Source organism: Cervus elaphus, chromosome 15 (genome assembly GCF_910594005.1).
Source record: "Cervus elaphus chromosome 15, mCerEla1.1, whole genome shotgun sequence".
NCBI lineage: Eukaryota > Metazoa > Chordata > Mammalia > Artiodactyla > Cervidae > Cervus > Cervus elaphus.
In genome coordinates, this window is record NC_057829.1 from 33473912 (window position 1) to 33495807 (window position 21896).

The window sequence follows — 21896 nt, forward strand, 5'->3', positions numbered from 1 at the left end:
TTGAATCTAATACTTGCTGATTCCAGGCTGTCACTGAGTACAGCTTTAGAACCTCATAAAAACTGGGCTCCCATTTGCAGTGTTGGAGGAAGGGTCTAGAAAGATCTCTAGGAGACCGAGTTAAGAAACCAACTCAGTGTTTGGATAAAGGCCCTCCCTCATGATACGATACTGCTCAAGGCACCAGAAGAGCTTCTCTCCCTAGCAATTCAAAGCCCAGCATGGCCTGTGTGTTTAGCGGGTGAGAGGTGAGAGGGTGTTCATTCCTTTGTTCGGCACTCTCTCATCCATCAGATATTTGTTGAGCGTCACCCGAGACCAGGCAGCGTGGGAGAGTGGAAGGAGGTCTGCCGTCAGTCGGAGCTCTGCTTGCCCTCAGCTCATCCTCTTACTTGAGCATCACGCGGACACCCGGCTGCTGGCCGCTGGGCTGTGGCCGTGCACCTGCCCGCGTGAGGATGAGTGGAGATGATGCTCCTGGCAGGGAGTGGGCCTCCCACACACCATCTCCTTCTCTGTCCTCTGTATGCCCTGTCCTAAGTGCCCTTGGCCCCTGGGCAGGGCAGCCAGGTGCGTGTCCATAAATAGCTTTGCTACAGAGGAGGGACCGGTGCGCCGCAGTCGGAGGCGTGAAAGGCCTGACCAGAAGCTGTTTTATGGGATGGTGCTGAGTTGAGCCTGGTGTGAGCCGGCATTTGGAAGACAAGGGATGAAGGTCATTGCAGGGGCAGGGAACAGCTTGAGTGAATGCACGGATGCGCAGAGCTTGGGAGGGATGAGGAGGAGGAGAAGGAAGCCTGAGTGGGGGGCGAGTGAGGGCGAGCATGCTGGGCAGGATGGTGCTTCTGTGCAGGCTCTGGGGGAGGGCTGTTCGGACCACTGTCTTGTGAGAGCTGGGGGGTGCCCTATTCTAGGGTCTCCATGTACAGAACAGCAGTCTGGGGGTGATATTTCCTTCTCCTTTACTCTCCAGGACTGGCTACTGTTAACACAGTTCTCTGTTTCCTATTATTTTATTTTTTCTGAACTCTTCAGTAGGGGGAAAGCTGCCATTTGCTTGGTCTTGGAATAATTTGCCCTATCTTTCTTCTTGCAAAATAAGAGGAAATTCGTCCACTTGGCTTCTCTGCCCTCTTGTTCTCTGGAGCAAACCCTCCGCCTGGCCCACACTGATGAGCCCTTTGTGTTTGGCTCCTTGAACTAGATTCCTAGCTCTGTGAGGGCAAGGATCCACTGTTTGGTTTGCTCATGTACCCCTAGCCTTGTGAAAGCTGTTGTAACCGTTAGGCTTTCAGTATGTATTTGAAGAATCAGTAAAGGAATGGCAGTTGGGTTGATGATTCTTGGATCCCTTGACATGGGGCAGGTTGATGTGGTAAGATGTTGATTGAGTTAGCCAAGCCCAGATTCATTTGAGACCTCGTGATGCTCTTGGGTGAGTAGCGAATATTATAGGATGCTTAAAACTTCCAGGAAGATGAAAGAACGATCCTGAAGTTGTGCTGAGGGCTACACCGGCAGGCTGGCTTCTCTCATCTCTCCCAAAGGCCCTGGCTTGTTGTGGGGTGCTAACTGCTATGGTGATGGCATGACTGAAGTGAATGGCAATGATAAAATGCCACCAAGGGAGAAGGGGTTTTTGACTAATCCATAACCTTAGTTCAAATGAAGTCCTTTGAAAGAGCATTGAGAAGGGGTTACATCCTTTCCCCAAGGTGCTGGCAGATGTCATGATGTCAGTAGCATTTCCTGATCTTCAGTGAGCAGACAGACTCGTGTCTGTCTACTCTCTGTTACTCAGCTCCCCAGGGGCCCAGGGACACTAAAGGGAGGAGGGTCCTGATCGAACATGTAGCAGAACATCAGTGGTTATGAATGGGCATCCACTGTTTGAGCCCAATTCCTGCCCCGCCATGCCTGTGGGCACTCTCAGGGGACTGCCCTGCCCATGTCCCCACAAATGCCAGGCCTGGAGTGGGTGCTAGTTAGGAAGGCACCCATGGTGATGCAGCTGATACGGGTGGGGCCAGGTAGAGGCCACACGGGGAAACAGGAAGGGGGCAGCAGAAGGGCCTGGGGTCGGGGTGGGGACAGCACAGGGCAGTCTTCAGGTGTGAGGTCACTCCCGAATGTGATTCCAAAGACTCAGTTTAGAACAGGATTGAAAAGGTCCCTAAGTTGTGAGATTATTCCTAGAGTGGGGGAAGGAGAGAATTTTAGGTACAGAGAGTAGCAAGTGTAAAGGTGTGTGTGTGTGTGTGTGTGTGTGTGTGTGTGTGTGTGTGTGACGGAGAGAGATATATCCTACAGGTAGTTTCCTGGAGGGTGATCTGAGACTGAAGGGAAGCGGGTGGCGGGGGGAGAGGGCTGGGGAGGGAGGTGAGGACCAGACTGTGAAGTCCTTGAATCCCCTGGACATGGCGGGAGGGGTAAGGGAGTGATATGACCAACTCTATTTCAGAAAAACCAGTCTGGGTAGCACATACAGACTAGATTAGGGAGTGGGGCAGGAGGCAGGAATGCTGTTAGAAGGCTGTTGGAGGAACCCAGGAGAGGGAATCGCAGGAGCCTAATCAAGGCTGTGGGACTGAGGACAGGACGGGGGACAGGTAGACTGGCCGGAGCCTGGATAATGACTAGTGAGAGAAGTGAGTCTCAGAGCCCCCGCCACCTCCCCCCACCAGGGGTGTGGTCTGCTAGATGGTGGGGGTGCTACTGAGTCATTCACCAGGACAGAGGTCCCTGGAGTAAAACATCCTCCTCTGGCCAGGGAGTGGGATGCTTATGCCCCTGGATAGATTTGAGGTGAATTTATGCACTGTAGAGTATGTGTCCCCCTCTGACCCTGACCTAGGCTCACCTGGGAAAGGCTGGTTCCTGACTCCTGCCCCTCCCTTTCTTCCTTCCTCCTTGGTATATTCTTTCAATCTCCTCCCTCCCCTTATCTCAGACATCATAGGTTAGCATGGGGAAGAGGAGCCATGGAATAACATCCAATGAGGGAAACGTTATTCGCCCAGGATTATAATCATGATGCCTCCTTGTGTCTCTTACAGGGGAGGACAGCAGACTCAATGGCTTCGCTAAAGCAAGCCTGGTACTTCCCTCAAGCAGCCTGCGGATTGCAGATTCCTGCCAGGCCCTCTGGAACCAGCCCAAGGTCTTTTCCCCCAGATCTGTCTGCTCTCAGCGTTTTCTCCAAAAAGGTTGCCTGAGCCTGTGATTGGGAGTAAAGTGCACTCAACACTGAGTCCCTGGTTTCAGGGGCTGACAGTCAGCTGTTGAGTCACTGCATCCTATCTGCCTGCCTTCTCACCTACACCATGACCTCTTCTCGCGGTCCTGGGCTGTGGCTGTGCCCTCACCGATGGTATGGAAGGAGGAGGCCCTGGTTTAGGTGACCTTTCTCTGAGTGCCTCTTCTGTGCAAGCCTCCGGACTCAGTACTTGCAGTGTGCCACAGACCACCCAGAGGCTTAGGGACCTCAGCCATTTCTTTGGCACTTTGGTCACTGGAGTTTGGAGGCGGGGATCACTGACCTTAACTGTGTGTGTCTGTATCAGTGGAGTGGGGATGGTCACAAAAAGCTTCTTGCTAATTTCTTGGTTGCTTCAACAGCCCCTGTTAGGCTTCGCAGCTCTTCTATCACATGTGGAACTTATTCTCTATGTTAAATTCCTTCTGTTTGAAATACCAAGAATCCTCTGGTCTTTTCAATTGGATGCTGACTGATATAAGTGTTTGAGGAGGGTGAAGAGGTAGACAGTGAGATGGTATGTTATAGAGATTGGGGGTTATGGTTTAGTTGCTAAGTTGTGTCTGACTGTTACAATTCCATGAACTGTAGCCTGACAGGCTCCTCTGTCCATGGGATTTCCCAGGCCAGAATACTGGCTATTTCCTTCTCCAGGGGATCTTCCTGATCCTGGGATCGAACCCACATCTTCTGCACTGCAGGTGGATTCTTTACCACTAAGCCACCAGGGAAGCCCATATTATACAGATTAAATATCCCCCAAAGATGTCTTATGTCATACAGAGTAAATATCCCCCAAAGAGCTATCAGGCTTCACTGATAGCCCAGTTGGTAATGAATCTGCCTGCAATGCATGAGACCTGGATTCGATCCCTGTGTTGGGAAGATCCCCTGGAGAAGGGAACAGCTACCCACTCCAGTATTCTGGCCAGGATAATTCCATGGACTGTATAGCCCATGGGGTTGCAAAGAGTTGGACATGACTGAGCAACTTTCACTTTCAAGGGTGTCCACATCCTAATCTCTGAAACCCATGACTGTGTTACTTCACGTAGCAAAAGTGACTCTATTATTCAGGATTATTCAGGAAATTATCTTGGTTTATATGAGTGGGTCCCATGTAAACACAAAGGTCTTTGTAAGGGAGGGGCAGAAGAAGAGAGACAGACAGGGAGATGTGGTGATGGAAGGAGAGGTTGTAGTAACTGGATTGCTGGCTTCAACAGGAAGGAAAAGCCACGAACCGAGGGATGCAGGCGCCTCTAGATGCTGAACAAGGCAAGAGGACGGATTCTCCCCTAGAGCCTCCAGAAAGAATGTGGCCCCATCAACACCTTGTCTTTAACCCAGTGAAAATCGTTTTAGACTTTTGACCTCTAGAACTGCAAGATAGTAGATTTATGTTGCGTTAAGCCAGTAAGTACGTGGTACTTTGTTAGAGCGGCAATAGGAAACTAGTGTAGAGGGCCAGAGTTCAAGATGCTATGAATTATGCAAGGAAGGTGGATCTTGTTCTATAGGGCTGAAGGCTTATTGCTGTTCAGGCCCACATGTGCTAAGTATACGAGCTCTGAAGTCAGATTGCCTGGGTTTGAGCACCCTCCTTGCCAAAGACCAGCTTTGTTAGGCAGGTGTTTTAAATTCTCAAACCTTCAGTACGCCCATCTCCAAAGTGGTGCAATAGCGTTTCTTGTCTCATAGACACATAAGGCTTAAAAGAAAAGATGTGTGTAGGGTGTTTGGCACAGCATTGGTCAGAAAAGTGATTGTTACTCTCACTTGCTTTGCAACTTTGGACAAGACCATGTTTCATTTGGAGCCTTGATCCCTACATCTGCCAGGAGGAGGTGATAGTAGGACTCCTAGCCTCCTAGTCTCCCCAGCCTGCAGGAATAAGAGGATTTTGTGAGATAACAATTTGAAGAGGGCTGTTACCTCTGTGTGCCCCTGCTGGCCTGGCTGGAGCTCTCCACCTGTGGAGCAGGTGCCAGCTGACCTGCCCACTCAGTCCCCTCTGCCACTGTTCTACATGCATGCCTAGATTCCTGTGCCCCTAAAGGCCTGTCCTGCTTTCTGCTCCCCTGTACTATGCTCCAGGCATAAGCTATTTTAGTTACAAGTTCCTTACAATGCTACACCTTCCCTACCCATGCGAGCGACCTCCCCAGGCCCAGCTGCCAAGTATTGATTTCCCCTTTAAATATTACAGCAGCCCAGGAGCATGTATGGATTAATTGATGAGGCTAGGCTTGTACCTGCACACTTCATTAACAGCTGCTACTAATTAGTGGAGTAGTCATTAAGAGACCTGCTGGGGTTTTGAGGATAATAGTTTTACTTTTTTTCCATGATTCCTAAGCACACAATAAATTGGGGAGTGAAAGTCCATAGTGCCACGTTGGGATGGAAGTCATGGGGTGGTCTGTGCTCAGGGCTGGCCTCTAAGAACACAACAGGAACTAGAGAATCACCATAGTGGGACCAGAGTCAGGAGGGCCTTAGAGTCATCTGGTCACATATATGACTACCATGGCTTGGAGAGGGGTGTCACCATCAAGGTCACACAGAGACGGGAGGCAGAGCTGGGACAGGCAACCAGGGCTGGGGCTTTGCTCCGGGCCAGGTCTCTGTTTACTAAACGGGGACTCTACTGCATGCATTTGAATAACTTTATGGGGGAGGTTGGACCATGCACATAATCATGTCCCCTGTCTACCCCTACCCCCAAACCTGATGTACTCTCCCCAAGCTGGTGCTGCGTTTCCTTTCCCAATTCTGGGCCTCCTTGTATTTTGTCCGCATCATTCCACCTTCCATCTCCTCGCTCCTGGAACCCCTGTCCCTGCCTCTGGCAGGCTTATGTCGAAACGGGCACAACTCAGCAATTGGCCTGCAGTGGCCCCTTTGGGTTATCCATGCTGGTGGAAATACACAGAGTGGAATTCAGCCTGAAGTACGTGCATGTGGACAACTTCTTGACCCTCTCGGAATGTCCTCACTGGATGAAGTGGGCTAATGCGTGTACAGGGCCGGGTGCAGGCTGGGCATAGAGCGAGTGAGTCCTTAGCAGATGGCAGCCGTGTGCTCTGGGCTCCTTAGGAAAGTGCACCTGGGGCCCAGTGTGCTTGCCTCAAGCTGACTTGAATCACTCATGGAGAACACATTGAGAAGGGTTACAGCAAGGAACAGAGTTTTGACTTACTATTTTCTTCTTGTTTAAGAGATGATGTTAATGATAGTCCCAATCACTCACCTTCCCTCTAAGCTTACGACGTGTCAGGGGTACGGTTCTAAGTGCTTTACATGGATTAATTTATTTTTATCATCTTGACAACCCTATGAGGCAGGTGATTTAATTATGGTTCCTATTTCATAGAGGTGAAAATGAATGTACCAAACTTGCCTCTGGTCACACAAGAAGGAGGTGGGGCCGACTCCTGCACTCTAGCCCTGAGCCCAAGTTCTTAGCTGTGGAACTTCTCAACTCCTTAGAGGGGTTGATTTCCTGGCTAAGAGAAACCCCTGTCTCCCAGCGCATGCTGCGTGGGAAGCAGCTGTGTTTATGTCATGTCTCTGCATCCTCCAGAATTCAGCTGATCCATCCAAGGTGGGCACTTGAAGCAGAGGCTTCCCCACACTATATGCTTTGGGTATTCTGACTCAAAAGCCTAAGATGGGCCAATCTGACTCCTAACTGGGGAAGGCATCAGGAAGAGGCTGAGCCTGGGAGGGGGAAGAGCTGAGGAGCTAGACTTAGGTCACTAAGGTGACCAATCATGGTCACCAGCTGTGAGTGGCTGGAGGGAGCTGGCTGGCCAAGAAGGAGAACAGAGAGGTGCGTGGATACCCTTGGTCTTGGAGGCGTGCATCACAATTGCTGGTTCCCATGGGGCCTAGCTGCTCTTGCCCTTCTGTCTGGGGATCCTGGTGAGAATCTGCTTTATATTGAACTAGCTTCTCTCCCTGAGTTGCTCTAGCTAGTGCCCCTCTTTTCCTTGTAAACAAGAGAACTCTAATAGGAACAATACTCTTATCAGGTTTATAAGGCTCTGCTGATTCAAGGAGGGGCACAACCCCATCTATGGTGTGCATCTCCTTCTGTACAAGAACAATATCCTAAAATGACATGACTGGGACTTGTAGGTGGAGGTCTCTGGAGATAGCGCCCAGCTGCAGACAAACATCCGCACTAGTCAGGGTGAGGACGCGCTGCTCTGTCATAATAACGCAATGGCATGGAGAAGAGTGAAGTTCCTGCCTTTTTCACCTTATAATTTAAGGTAAATAGCCAGGTTGGCAGGGCAGTTCTGACTTTCAGTCATTCAGGAACTGGGGTCCTCTGAGCCACTTTCCCTCCATCCCTGTGAGCCTCCTGGAAGTCTCAGCGATGGGGGCTGCCATGCCTGGCTCCAGCCAGAGGTGGAAGTGAGCATGGAGGGGCACCCTTGATATCTTCCAGTACTTCCAGTCCACTTCTACTGGTGAGAACTTACCACATGCCCCACCTACCTGCAAAGGAGGCTGGGAAAGGAAATCTTGATCTGGAGTCATCAAAAGTTTTCTATAAGGGCCATATAGGAAATATTTTCAGCTTTATGGGCTGTTTGTCTGTGCTGCAGGTACCTGACTCTGCCCTTATATCTTGAAAACAGCCATAGGCAATATGCAAATAATGGGCATGGCTATATCCCAATAAAACTTTATTCATGGACACTGAAATGTGAATTTCAAAGAAATTGCATGGCATGAATATTTTTCATTTTCTTTTTTCAACCATTTAGAAATGTAAAAACCAATCTTAGTCTATGGGTCATTCAAAAATAGGCACTGGCAAGGTGGAGTAGAGTGTGTAGACTCCTGGTCTGGATGGTGACCTTGGCCTGACCATGTTTTTTTTTTTTTTTTCAGGGGAGATTGAATTTTGGTGGAGAGTGAGCAGTCCTCACCATAATATCCACTCCAGGCTTTGCTAAGAGAGGGGCATTTTAGCAGAAGCAAGGTGTCCTCTACCCCCTTCTCTGTATAAAGAGAGGAGCAGAATTTGCTGAGTGGAAACAGCCATGCTCCTCTCCCCAGACTTGCCAGGAACAAGGAGCAGGGGCAGCCACGCCCTGGGAGGTCCCTGATGTCAGAGGCTGTGGATAGGGTTACAGTGTCACTGTAACTGTGAGGACCTGGCCGCTGGCCTCCCCTCGTGCTAGAGGCCAGCTGGAGTGAGGACACCAATGGCTAGAGGCCAGAGTTAGATAGGATACTGCGGAGTAGGATGCGGTCCCCTACCAAGGGGCAGCCAGTCACTCACAAGCAGGACAGCCCCATCCCCGCTGGTGGGGCTGATGGAAGCTATGCAGGAGGTAGCTTTGAACTGGACAATGAAGCTCCTTAATCATTAGAAAGTGACTGCTGCAAATATTAAATGGGACCAGGAAAATCATCAGAAGGATGAAGATACTATTATTTGGCAAGTTTGTTTTCTTCCATCCCTCCCTTGCCTCCCTCAATCACCAGCTTGTGGGGCTGGGCCTTGCAGGGCAAAGCTGACATCAGTTACTGAGAAAAATAGAATCATTCTGTGTTTGTCCATCACTGAGCTTATACTGTCAATCAAAATACCTACATATATTTTTGATATCAACTGCCAATTATCCTTTCTGTGCCTTGGAAAAATTAGAACCAAAGACAGAAACATTCACCCAAGGGTGTTAGGTGTGGACTCAGACCAGCCTGGGTTTGAGTCCTGGTTCTATCAGATCCCATGTGACATCTACTAGCCTTGTGACCCCTCAGGGCCTCAGCCTTCTCATCTGTTAAATGAAGAGAATAATGCCTGTTGTGCAGGTGTGTTGCAAGAAGTCTGTTTCCACCACAAAGGATACATTTGTTCAAATGCAAAGCATGATTTTTGCTTTTCTCTCTGGGCCTCAGGTTCCCTATTTATAAAACGGATGGGTTGGACTGTGGTCCATTCCCATCCTGACAATCAGTAATTGTGTTGCCAGTGGACTTAAGCGGAGGAGAAAGCTAGCCTTCAGAGGTGCTTCCTCCCAGTGAAAGGTTCTGAAGATGAAGGAAGCAGCAACTTGGTTAAGAACCTCCTGATCTCAGACCCTCCCTGTCCTTCCTGGTGCAGCTCAAGCCTACCTCCTCCAAGAAGCCCTCCTGGATTCCTCCAGGCACAGACCATCTCACACTTTCTGAAGGACCCAAGTGTTTGACCTTGACCTCCACCCCAGTCTTTCCCCCTACTTTCTGATTTGATGGTGGCAGACTTCCTATAACCACTTCTGTAATCCTGACCCTAACCCTGAAACCTTGGCACTACCCCTGAACCCTGTAAATGGGTCCAGCATGGAATTGTGAGCTGGAGGTGCTCAGTTATGGGGCCAGTCTGGAAGGACTCATCTATTCCTACCAGGCAGAGGGGAGCTAAACACCCAAATCCTTCAGCCAGGTGCCCATGTTGATAGCCATGTCCTCTTGGGGCCTGGGACAATATGGAGATGGCAGAAACCAGGTGGTTCATAGACCATGTGGACATACTGTTGGCTTCATGACCCCCACTGGCTTCACGGAAGCAGGCGATGCGACATCTCAAGTGGAGGTGCACCCTCTCCTCTCATCACACTACCAATGCCTATCCTGGGGGAGCAACCTCATCTGGGCATATGTGAGGATGCAAACTGACCAATGAGATGTATGCTGATAAGCTGAAGATGCTGGTTCTTGTTGGTCTAAATGCACATTTAAACTTCTAGTATGGATAAGGCACACTGTATTCTGTGACATCATTTGGTTCATCTGTTAATTCTTTCGGCAGTGTGATCTGTCTACCAGGTGCTGGGGAAACAGGGGCCAACAAGGCAAAAATAGTTCCTGGTCTTGTGGAGTTTACAAATTGGGGGGAATCTACTCAATTCAGCAAACAATTGCAAAAGTATTTGATTAGCTTGCAGCCTGAGAGATGGAGCTGAAGGTGGCCAGACCATGTAAAGGTGAGTTATGCAAGACAGAACACCTGGACTGTTCCAGGCAGAGGAACCATGGGTATGAAAGGACACAGATGAGAGGAGCAACATTAGTCTAGAGCCTGAAGGGAGACCTCAGTGTTTGGACCCAAAAGCAAGGAGGAAGAGGGGATAGCGTGGTGCTACAGTGGGTAGGCAGGAACTAGATTCTGAAAGTCCTTGATGAGCATTGTAACAGTGTTTGGACTTTGGTCTGAGGGCATGGGAAAACCTGGAAACTTTTTGGACAGTAGTATATGTGATGGGCTTTCATCTTAGAAGGATTCCTCTGGCTTTCGGGTGCAGGATCTTCTGTCCTCAATCTTTCCCAGTATCAGGGTCTTTTCCAATGAGTTGGCTCTTTGCATCAAGTGGCCAAGTATTGGAGCTTCAGCTTTAGCATCAGTCCTTCCAGTGAATATTCAGGACTGATTTCCTTTAGGACTGACTGGTATGATTTCCTTGCAGTCCAAGGAACTCTCAAGAGTTATGGTGTACAATATAGTGATTCATAGTTTTTAAAGGTTATATTCCATTTACAGTTATTATAAAATCTTGACTACGTTCCTTGTGGTGTAAAATAGATTATTGTTGTTCAGTCACTCAGTCGTGTCTGACTCTTTGGATCCCATGGACTGCAGCACACCAGGCTTCCCTGTCCCTTACCATCTCCCAGAGCTTGCTCAAACTCATGTCCATAGAGTCAGTGATGCCATCCAACCATCTCATCCTCTGTTGTCGCCTTCTCCTCCTGCCTTCAGTCTTTCCCAGCATCAGGGTCTTTTCTAATGAGTTGGCTCTTAGCGTCAGGCGGCCAAAGTACAAAAGATCCTTGTAGCTTATTTTGTACCTAACAGTTTGTACTCCTCATTCCCCGAGGCCTATAATGCCCCTCCATGCTTCCCTCTCCCCACTGATAACTCTCATTTTCCTCTCTGTCTGTGGGTCTGCTTCTTCTTTGTTATGTTCACTAGTTTGCTGTATGTTGTAGATTCCACATGTAAGTGATATCATACAGTGTTTGTCTTTTGCTGTGTGACTTATTTTGGGTGACTTGTTTTTCCTCCCTCCACCCTTCGAGTGCAGTATTCACTGGCATCTACCAAGATGGAAATATTAGCCTGTGTCTCTTATACCCTAAACTCTTCAAAGGGCATCTGAAAACAAATCCAATTGTAATTGATATTTTCCAGAGGCCTCTATAGTATTGCCTCTGCCTCTCTTTCCAGTTTGCTCAACTGCTGTGCCCTGGACTCTGGATCAGACCCACGGGCTCTGAGCATCTCCGAGGAGACACTAGCGCTGTCTCACCTTGGTGTCTTTGCCTGGGCTCATCACTCAGCCTGGAACAGGTAATAGGGGCTCTATAAATACTTACTGAAGGAGTAGATGATAAATCCAGGAGAACAAAGGGGAAAGAATGCTCAGGAGGAGTATTTCTCTCCCCTTAAGGGGAAACCTGGCAGCATCTTTCATTCTCTGTGTGTCTCTCTCTTAAGCCTCAAACCTTTCCCCTCTTCCTAGCATCTGATGCCTGCGCCTCAACCCAGTACCTCCAAGTTCCTCCCGGGCTCCAGCTATCCCAGGCAGCCTTAATTAATTGTAAAATTGATTAAGCAGCCCTCTTTGTTAGGTTGGGCTGGTGTTTATTTGTATTTTTATATTATTATCCTTTTATACTTCTCTGGGCGCCCTCAGCTCTCTACTGACACCTTTTATTGGGGAAATGTTAATTTAAAAATCATCTATAATGCAGGTGTCACAAATCAAAGCTGTTCGGTAATGAGTTGCTCTTATGTCGTATAAAAACAATTAATTAAAACCTTTTCTGAGAGAGCTGTGCCAGCAGATTTATGTTTCCCAGTGTCTCCCCTCGACCTTCCTTTTTAAGGACCCTCCTGCACTCTGCTGGCTTCTCTAGTAGGATGCTTTCCTCCCACCTGTGTCCAGGAAATCGCGTCCCAGCCTGATGGAGTGCGGAAGGCTCCAGGAGGGCGTGTGGTCCTTCCTTCTCATAATTAGAGCTCTAAGAAGGACTTCACTGTGGTCACAGAGCAGTTGAGTGGCAGAGCCGGGTTCAGAGCAGCCTCGGCCACCCAGGTCCTGTCCTGGTCATCCTCACTGGCGTCTCTCCTGCTGTCCTCTTGACAAAGTTCACTGGCCAGGGGACCGTGAACACCTATGCCGCTGTTTTACTGGTCCAGTAAAGGGCCACTTGTTTCCCCACTGACATACATGGTCGCTTCACAAAAGCCTTCCACTCCTTGCTCATCAACCCAGCACTTAGGAAATGCTATCCAGGGCATCTAAGTTCTGGTTTTACCTCTGCTCTTGATCCGCTATGTAACCTTGGGTAAGTCACTTCTCTTTGGTTGGGCCTCAGTTTCTCTCTCTGAGAAATGGGAACACTGATTTAGTGTAGGAGCTGCGAAGGGAAGAACTTCCAGGTACCATGAACAAATAAGGCAGGCCTGGTGGGAATGGAGAAAAACTGGAGAAGAGGATGCTCCCTCAGAAGGGGACAGCCTCTACTGCCCCCGGGTGTTTGCTGCATCTGGAAGTGCAGATCCGAAATTGTTCTTTCTCATGAGAAGCTGGAAATCCAGCTCAAGATTTAAAAATGTTGGCCAGGGTACTGACCCTTGGCTCATTTGCTCTCATATCCCTCCTTGCCTTTCTTCTGTTTTGCTCTGTTTCCTGGGGGTCTGGCCCCTCCGGGATGGGTTGTGTTAAGTCAACAAGAGGTTCTGGTTGGTGGTGGGATGGGGAGAAGGCAGGAGATAGGGAGCAGCCAGGGTGTCTCACTCCCCATCTCTGCCTTGGGCATCATCTCTGGCAGAGCTCCTGTCTCTGTGACCCATCAGGGTTCCAGTTTGGCCAGGTCATCACAGCCCTTGGGCTGTAGTTACCCAACTCCTGCCTTGTTTCCTCCAGACCTCCTGTCCTGTTGATCCTTCATCTCCTGTGTAACCAGTCTTGAGTTAAATTCCCTCTGCTTTAAATACCTAGAGTGGTTGATAGGTTCTTGGCTGGATCCTGACTGATACATTTAAAAATTATATTATTATTATTATTATTTGTTGTTGTGGTTGTTCAGTTGCTCAGTCATGTCCGACTCTTTGCGACCCCATGGACTACAGCATGTGAGGCTTCCTTGTCCTTCACTATCTCCCGGAGCTTGCTCAAACTCATGTCCGCTGAGAAGGTGATGCCATCCAACCATCTCATCCTCTGTTGTCCCCTTCTCCTCCTGCCCTCTATCTTTCCCAGCATCAGGGTCTTTGCCTATCATTATCATTACTTAACACAGTGATGACTTGTCTGTGGGCTGGATGAAGTATGGAGAACCCTAGTTTGGAGAAGCTGAATGCCGAGGTCGCGACTTGGTTTAGGATTGAGGGAGAAAATCACACAACATTGGTCCCTGTACTTTAGAAGCGTCCAGTCTTAAGTGCGGGCATCTGGATACTGGCCCTTGCGCCTCCGCTGGAGCCTCCCTTTCCATTATGGGGCCTCTGGGCTCTGCCCGGCCCAGCCTTTCTCCCTAGCTGGCGCCCCCTCCTGGCGATGAGCTGGCACTGCTCTTGGGTGACCTGTGAGGGCCTTGGGTGGGCTCTAAGCAGGCAGATGACTTTCCCACACCCTTGCTTCTCCTGCCTTCTCCAGAGCCACGGGGAGGGTATGCAAGTCAGGACTAGAACCCGGGGGTCCTTCCATCGGGAGGTGCATGTCCCGTGCCTGCCATGTTCCACACTCAGTGCCAGGGCTGAGTGTGGGTCCCTGCGATGACCCCAGCCCCACCTTCCAGGAGCTGGGCGTCCAGGCTGGGAAGCGAGGCTCATCCTGCCAGGCAAGGCTACCCCGGGCTTTGCCCCCGACTTCTGGATTGTTGCACCTCCCTGTTGAATATGCTCCCTTCCCACCTGACATGGTGCAATTTGGGTACCGTCCAACTCAAAACGAAAAGAAGCCAGCCACGCGGCAAGCCGCCCCGCCTCCTCTGCTGGGGCGCCCCTCCTGCAGGCCCTCCCACTGCCCGTGATCTACTCTCCCTTCTGAGTGGGGCTGTGAAGTGTCTAATCCAGGCTTTTATCTGGCATCCACAATTATAATGTCAAGATTGAATAATCTGCCTTTATCTTCTGGGTGACAGCCATGTAGAAACTTCAAAAGAAACAGTTATGCTGGCATCTAACGGCTTTTGTTAATTACTATATCCCAAAGAAAATGAAATAAAGGAGGAAGAAAAATGATATTTCTCTGTGACAACTTTGTAAAAATATCAATGATGAAGCGGCACAGTTTAAGGGCTTTAACTATTCATGCAGGCGCGATGGGCCTCCACCCACCCGTGCGGGGTCTGGAGGATGTCTGAGGATGGCTAGGGCACAGGCTTCTTCACAGGCCGTCTGCACTGTCCCTGCTGCTCTCACGGCCCCTCACACAGCCCCCTCTCTCTTTCACATACACACACAAGCACCCCATCCCCTCCACCCTCATACACACTAACACATAGCATTTTACACACACACACACACGCACCCCATCCCCTCCACCCTCATACGCACTAACACACAGCACATACTCCACACATCACCCTACAGCACCATCACAAATATTCACACTCAATCCCCATGACACACCCCTCAAACTCACCCCCATTCATAGCCTCACATCCACACTCTTTCATAGCCTCCTGTCCATGCACACCCTCTTGTACACGTCACACACACACACACACACACACACACACACACACACACAGGCAAGCATTCCTTTCTTCATCTGATTGTTCAGAACCCTTGCGCATTCCACCCTGTGCCAGGGGGGTGGGCTCTGTACCAGCTGCTGGGAAACAGGTGTGCAAGAGCTCTGATCTGGGCAGCAAGGAGGACGGGCCGGTGGCCCATATCCCGTCCTCTCTCTGCTCACGTCACACGGTGCTGATGTCCCGAGTGAGGTGGATGTGTGGTGAGGGGACAGGGTGGTGGAGGGTGTAAGAGCTCAGGCTCCGGGGCTGGACCGGCTGGTTTGAATCCTGGTGCTCTCGTGTTGGAGCTGTGTGACCCCAGGCAAGTCATTCAACCTCTCTGCTGCAGAGTCCTCACCTGTAAGCTGGGGATAAGAACAGGACATCCTGTTCAGGGCCCGGTGAGAACTCTATGCAGTAATACAGGTAAAGTGTCCCCCAAGTGCTGTTTAGGGTCATTTAGGGTCATGCAGAGCAGCTGACTCTGCCTGTGGGGGAGTGGCCTGGCATTTAGGGGAGGCTTCATGGAGGAGGTGATATTTGAGTGTGGGGCCTTGAAGCTTGGAAGAAAAGAGGGAGGACACAGCCCAGGCACAGAAGACAACATGGGGAGAGGTTTGGAGGCATGGTGGGGCACGTATGTCCCTTGAATGCTGCACGTTTGGTGTGATTGGAGGGTAGTGTGAGGCTTGGGTGGGAGAAGATTCTGGAAAGGTAGACAGGTTCTGATGGTGACAGACTCTGGGTTTCATTCTCGAGGGGTGGGTTTCCCTGTAGAAGCTGAGGCTGCAGCTGAGTTATGTCATAAGAACAGATGAAGGCAGGGGACAAGTAGGGTGCAGGTGGGCCTGCCAGGGTGGGCTTGAGGGTAGGGGGACCAGAGAGGAGGCTGTGACAGAGCTAACAATTCAGCCTCCCACCACACACACATGTACTTCCACACACTCACACACAAACCCTCACTCACAGTCACGCATGAACACACCTGCTCACATGCTTAGACACACACACACACACACACACACACACACACACACACACAGTCTTTTACTCTTGTCTTTCAAATCAGATATGTAAATGGACATGTTAGGTCCAATTCCAGATCTCTGCAGTGGCTCTTGACTCCTTAATTACCTGACAGTGGGTTGCAGAGATGTGACTACGGCAGAAACTGCCCAAACAGACCTCCAAGCACCCTGCTCTGTGATGTGTGCTCCTGCGTGGTCTGGAGGGGGCACCCTGGGGGCGGAGGGATGGCCCTGGTGGGGGGTGGGGTCGGGTGACCTGGCATCTGGTTTGGCCTTAGTCTCTGCAGCTGGGAGATGGGAGAGTTGAACATGTTCTCCAAGGACCCATCTAGTGATATTATCCTAGCATCTTCTCGAGGCTAAACCAACACTTCGGTGCACTAGAGAGGTGTATCCTAGGAGCAGCAGACTTATTTCAAGGCAAAACGAGGAAACATTTTTGGAGGAAAGTCTAGAGAGTTTTAAGCCCAACGCCCGGAGCCTCAGGGGATTTAAACCTGAGTCAGAAAGACAAGGGCTTCCCAGGTGGCTCTGGTGGTAAAGAATCTGCCGCCAATGCTGGAGACGAAATAGACGAGGGTTTGATTCCTGGGTTGGGGAGATCCCCTGGAGAAGATAATAGTAACCCACTCTGGTATTCTTGCCTGGAGAATCCCATGGACAGAGGAGCCTGGCGGGCTACAGTCCACAGGGTCACGTAGACTCAGACATGACTGAAGCCACTCAGCATGCACACACAGACAGACAGACCAGGAAGCTGGCATCCTGCTTGCTCCTGACCCCGGCCCTCCTGGGAGAGTGGGCGGCCCTGGAGGAGAGTCATTGTCTCAGAAGAGATGCTGGCGTCTCCAGGCACTGGGCAGGGAGGAGGCGGCCTTCTGCCTGGGGAGGTGGCAGTGAGGACTAGCTAGTCCTTCGGTGGGAAGGGGGCATAGCCCGAGCCCAAAAGGAGGCTTAGGGTGGGCAGAGTGTGGGTCTCACAGTCACAGAGAAACAAGGGCCTGGGAGTGGATATTTGGAAGCCTCTGTCTCGGTTTTCTTGAGCTTCTAGAAACAGAGACCCATCCCAAGTGGCCTCAGCGGGAGCAGGGAGGCCCAGGAAGGCACCACGGTTGTCTCCAGGGCCCAGGGAGGTACAGGCCGTGGGCCTCCAGGAGCAGCTAGACCAGCGTTGGCTGCTCTCAAGCCAAGGCTCACCTCTGGATGGTTCCAGAGGAGTCACCTCCGGCTTTCTCTTCACAGCTCTCTGCTCTCCTTCCTTCCCAATGCTGGAAGTGGTGCCTGCCTCAACTTGCTACCCCTAGACTGAGTGGGGCTCAGAGGAGGGGGTGACCTTGTTTCTCTCTGGAAGCCACCTCTCCGTCGCTCTGGCCTTGACGGCTGGCAGAAGGCAGCACTCCCTTCAGGAGGCCATGGGGGCCAGGGCAGGTGGAATCTGTGGTGTTTTAGGAAGGCTGGTCTGCTCTAGAACCATAAGCGGACTGGCCAGGAGGAGGAATGCAAGGAGGATTTCCCAGACCTGTGAGATGGAGAACAGACCCTGTTCCCTGGGGCCTGATGTGGTCCCTGGGGAAGTCCTGTTGTGAAGAGTTCCTCACCTATGAGGTCCAGCAGGGGTGCTTCCTGGCACTCGTGGGGCAGGTCTTTGCTCACGGAGACAGATGGGTGGCCAGAGATGGTGACTTTCCATGCCCGGAGGGTGGGAGCTTGGGACTGGAAGGTTGGGGGTGAGATTAGGAGGTGACCCTGTTGGCACGGGGAAGGGGCTGAGCAGGTATGTGGAAACGCATCAGCTCTGTCTTCCTGCGTGCCCAGGAACCGGGACTTGGCCTCGCTGGGGGTGTTTTGGAAGCATGGAGCCCAGAACGGTAAGAGCCAGAGGGGAGAGGTACCTGTCTAATGACAGAGGTGACTTGAGCTCTGCTGGCTCTCAAACACCCCTAAGCAGCAGGTGCCTTCAGTCCAGTGAGCTGTGAGTGGAGATCTGACATGCAGAGCAGAAAGCCCTAGGGCTGCTCAGGATGGGGTCCCGGAGGCCTGCTCAGGACCCCTGCAGAGGCTGGGCAAGGCGCCCCCAGGAGTTGTGCAGGGCATAATCTTCATTGCCACACATTCTGGCTTGGGTCCCACCGCTGGTCCCCCACCTTGTCCCCCGGCACATCCTGGCAGTCACCTTACGGAAACTCCTCTCCAGGAGGAAGCCAAGAGAAGGACACCAGCTTGGTCATGGGCACTCCATATTAGTAGGCAAATAGAGGTTCCACACAAGACTGAGTTAGACTGAAGTGACTGACTGTGACGTCCAGACAGAGACATGGGCTTTGATTGTGTTGCACTGACGTATAGAGGAGGTGTAGTGTGACTCTGATGGGTCTGGGACAAGGCATCACAGCAAGGGGCTCCCCCAGCCCTCTCTGGACCCCTGGACATTCCCAGTGTGGACAGCCCCCCGACAGGGTGCTGATCCCAGGCTTTAGGAGTCCTCAAAGCCCTGAGTCTCCTGGACACTCTAGCCATCATCTTTCTCCTGCCCTAGCTAAGCCCCCTTCTTCTCAGGGCCCTGTGCGGGAGGGAGATGGGGCTCCTCATCCCTCACCCCCCGCCCCACCCCGTAGTGAACTCTGCCAGGCCTGAAGGGGAGCACTGGCCCTGGATCCAGTCTCAGCCAGGTCTGAGTGCCCGTCGGCCGCCCCTCCCTCCCTCTAGTCATTAGTCTCCCCCGCTGCAGGTAGAGTGACAGGCCAGCTTGGAGCTCCTGAAAAGGCCTTTGTTTTATCGCCTTCAGTTCAGATGCTTCAGAGCACTAGCAGGCCATATTTTAATCTCAGGTCTTTGCAAACAAAATCGTTAAAAGCAGATGGCTGTGAAGACTGCCATGAATATTAATAGATATTGAAAAAAAAGGCCCCTTAATCTTTCCATAAATCTTCTCGGAGGAGGTGGGGGAAGACACGGAAAAGATGAGGGCTGCAGCGTAGCTGTAGGTATCCTGGCCCTTCCTATAAAGCAGAAAGCCCCGGCTTGATCCTAATGGCTGAGCAATTAGCATGGGGGCTGGTGAGTCCAGCCCAGCAGTAGGCACAGAGATGGCCTGGGGCAGCAGCTCTGGGATCCCCATCTCCTATCTTCCCCACCCCTTCCCTGTGGAGCTGGGGGGTGAGGGCCAGCTCCATCCAGCACCCTGATTCCTGTGGAGGCCAACTGTGTTGGGCCCCACTCCTCTGATCCTGCATGTAAGGCTGCTGATCTTTGCGGATCTCCCACTGTGTGCCAGCTTCTCTGTATGCCAGCCTCATGTCACCCTTTTGAGGTGGATTATCATCCCCACTTCACAGATTAGGAAAGAGACTCTGAAAATGGAAACCACTGACACCAGCCCACTGGGTTAGCGGATATAATGGAAGAGATTTGAACGCAGATCTGTTTGATCCAGATAGCTTGTGTGTAAGAATCTTCTAGGACCACCTCTTCCCTCTGGTCCCAGGGCCAGGCTTTCCTGTACGGGACATTTTGCTATGCGCAATTCATTCATTTGGATTATACATTTTCCTCTCTTTTTAATTCCCCTTTAAAATACAAACACCCTTGGGAAAGGTAACCTATTAAGCTTCTGAGAAACATTAAAAGCTGCTCAACCACATAACCCAGGACCTGAGTTGAAGTCTTCTTAGCTCAACCATTTCCTGACTCTGTGACCTTGAGCCAGCATTGAATTCCACGGAGACCATTCTCTCTGGAAAAAAAAAAGCTGGGGTGGGGGGTGGGGTGGTAATAATGAAACAGCCTTGTGAGATAGACTGGACTGGCAAGAATTTGAGATCAAAGATAGGAAGACACTTTGAAAACCACATACCATGGTACACCTGCAGAAGAGTATTGTTTTCATTGCTGTCCAAACACCTTATTCATTTCCGGGACCACTTTCATGAGAGGAGGGAATAAATACTCGTGGGGAGCAAGGCTGATGAGACCTGGTGCACGGTGTCTGAGCCCTGCCAGGGAGGGGTGGTGGGTGGCAGGAAGAGAAACAGCGGCTCACACAGCCCGTGGCATTGATCTCAACATGTCTTTTTTTTTGGCCAGTGGCTTACTTTGCTTTACGCTCCTAATCTAATTCAATTAGTCTTTCTCCCTCCCTCCCTCCTTCCTTCCTTCCTCTTTTACTCTCTTCTTCTCTGCCCCCCGCCCCCCGCTCTCCGCCCCCCACCAAGAAATATTTTCTGATGACTTGTTAACGTTCTAGGGGTGGGGAGTCAATAGTGAACTCAGCGGCATGGTCCCTGTCCTAAGCAAATAAACAGATGAATAATATATTTACAAATTGGATCAGCACTCTGTGGAAACAGACATGAGACTAAGCTAAGGAATTATCAAGGGTACCCATTTAAAATAGGACAGGGCCTCTCTGGTCTCCTAAACTGGCTTCAACAAAGCTCAAGGAGGTATGCAGGCATACCCTTATGGCAGCCTTTATAACCAACGCTGCAAAGTTCTAGAGGAAGCACGCGAGAGCCAGTCAGCTCTGACCTGCGGTCTTTGCCGCACCAGGCAATAGCCCAGACTCCACTCCACCAGACCACGCCCCTCTCCTGACCACACCCCTCTCCTGACCACGCCCCTCTCACTGCCCCGCCCCTGGCCTGGCACTGCCCCTAGCAGGGTTCTGCCCACAGATGCTCTGTTTTTATGGGATAATCTGGCTGGGTATCTGCTCCAAGGGGCGGTATTAAGCAAATTCTACAGGCTGAGGTGAGGACAGTGGGACTGTGGGGCTCTGAAGGGCTCACTGCCTTCTCTGGCTCCAACTTTTCATGTACAGGTTTTTCTTTTTTTTTAGGGCGGAAGCCCAGTGTCTGGTATTGAGAAAAACCTCAGATATGGAAGAAGAGACCCATCACTCCAGTTCTGTTAAACTGTTGCTATTCCAAATGCAACGGATTCTTGGAGCCTGAGTACAAAGAGGCAGAAGCTTGTCATGTTTCAACAAACATACTTTATTATACTGTATAATTTAAGGTATCATTTTATTCAAGTGACATTCAAACGTGTGAAAAAACAGTTGCATATGCCATAGCCGTTAATGAAATCATTACGTACAAATGGTTACGCTTTACCAAGTCATTCATTAAAAGTAAATTAATGAGGGGGACAGCATTAAAAATTTTTGCAATCATTACCAGGTCCAGCCTAACCCACTTTTATAAATATTCATCAACAAAAACGTGCCTCAAGAACTCACCCAGTAAATTAAATTCTCGTTCTTGAAGTGTTTTGCTTCTATTAATGACATCGACCGTGGTACTTTCTTTGATTTGTTTTCCGGAACTTTGGGATATATTGTAGGGAAATAATGACAAATTCTGAGTAATCGCTGATAATTAGGCCAAATCTATTATTCCCATGGTATTTACATTTTGATTACTATTTTCCCCCCAAAGGCAACATCTTGAATCTATTCTAATACAAGGCAAAATAGTATCTGAGATTGTCAGGGCTGGAAGAAAATTCAGAAATTAAATAGTCCGGCTCTTACCTGATTTTGAATCTCCAGTCAACATTTCCGCCAGATGGCCCTTTGGCTTCTGCTTAAATACCTCCAGTGCTGGGGAACTCATTACCACTTTATTGTACCATTCCATTCTTGGACATCTTTGCTTGTGATCTTTATTTCTAAACTGTATTGGTCACTTTCTAGTTTCCACATGTGTCCTAAGTCCTGCACACTGGGGTGGAAATTAAAGACTTCACAAACATGGGAAGACTGTCTGGCAGATGTTATTACATTCTTGCCTACTCCCAAGTCTTCCCTCTTTAGGCTAAACATCTTCAGGGTACTTGAACCTTCTTCCAAGGAAGTG

General features: G+C 50.3%; 1 long non-coding RNA gene across 1 annotated transcript in view; it reads left to right on the forward strand.

Annotated features, from left to right (window-relative positions):
• The window catches only part of LOC122709357, a 172957-nt gene extending 164322 nt beyond the window's left edge, over nt 1-8635 (forward strand). Inside the window, exons 4-5 of the long non-coding RNA XR_006345489.1 lie at nt 3057-3160; nt 8165-8635. This is a non-coding gene — a long non-coding RNA (uncharacterized LOC122709357). The remainder of the gene's footprint in view (nt 1-3056; nt 3161-8164) is intronic.
• Nucleotides 8636-21896: the final 13261 nt, after the last annotated feature.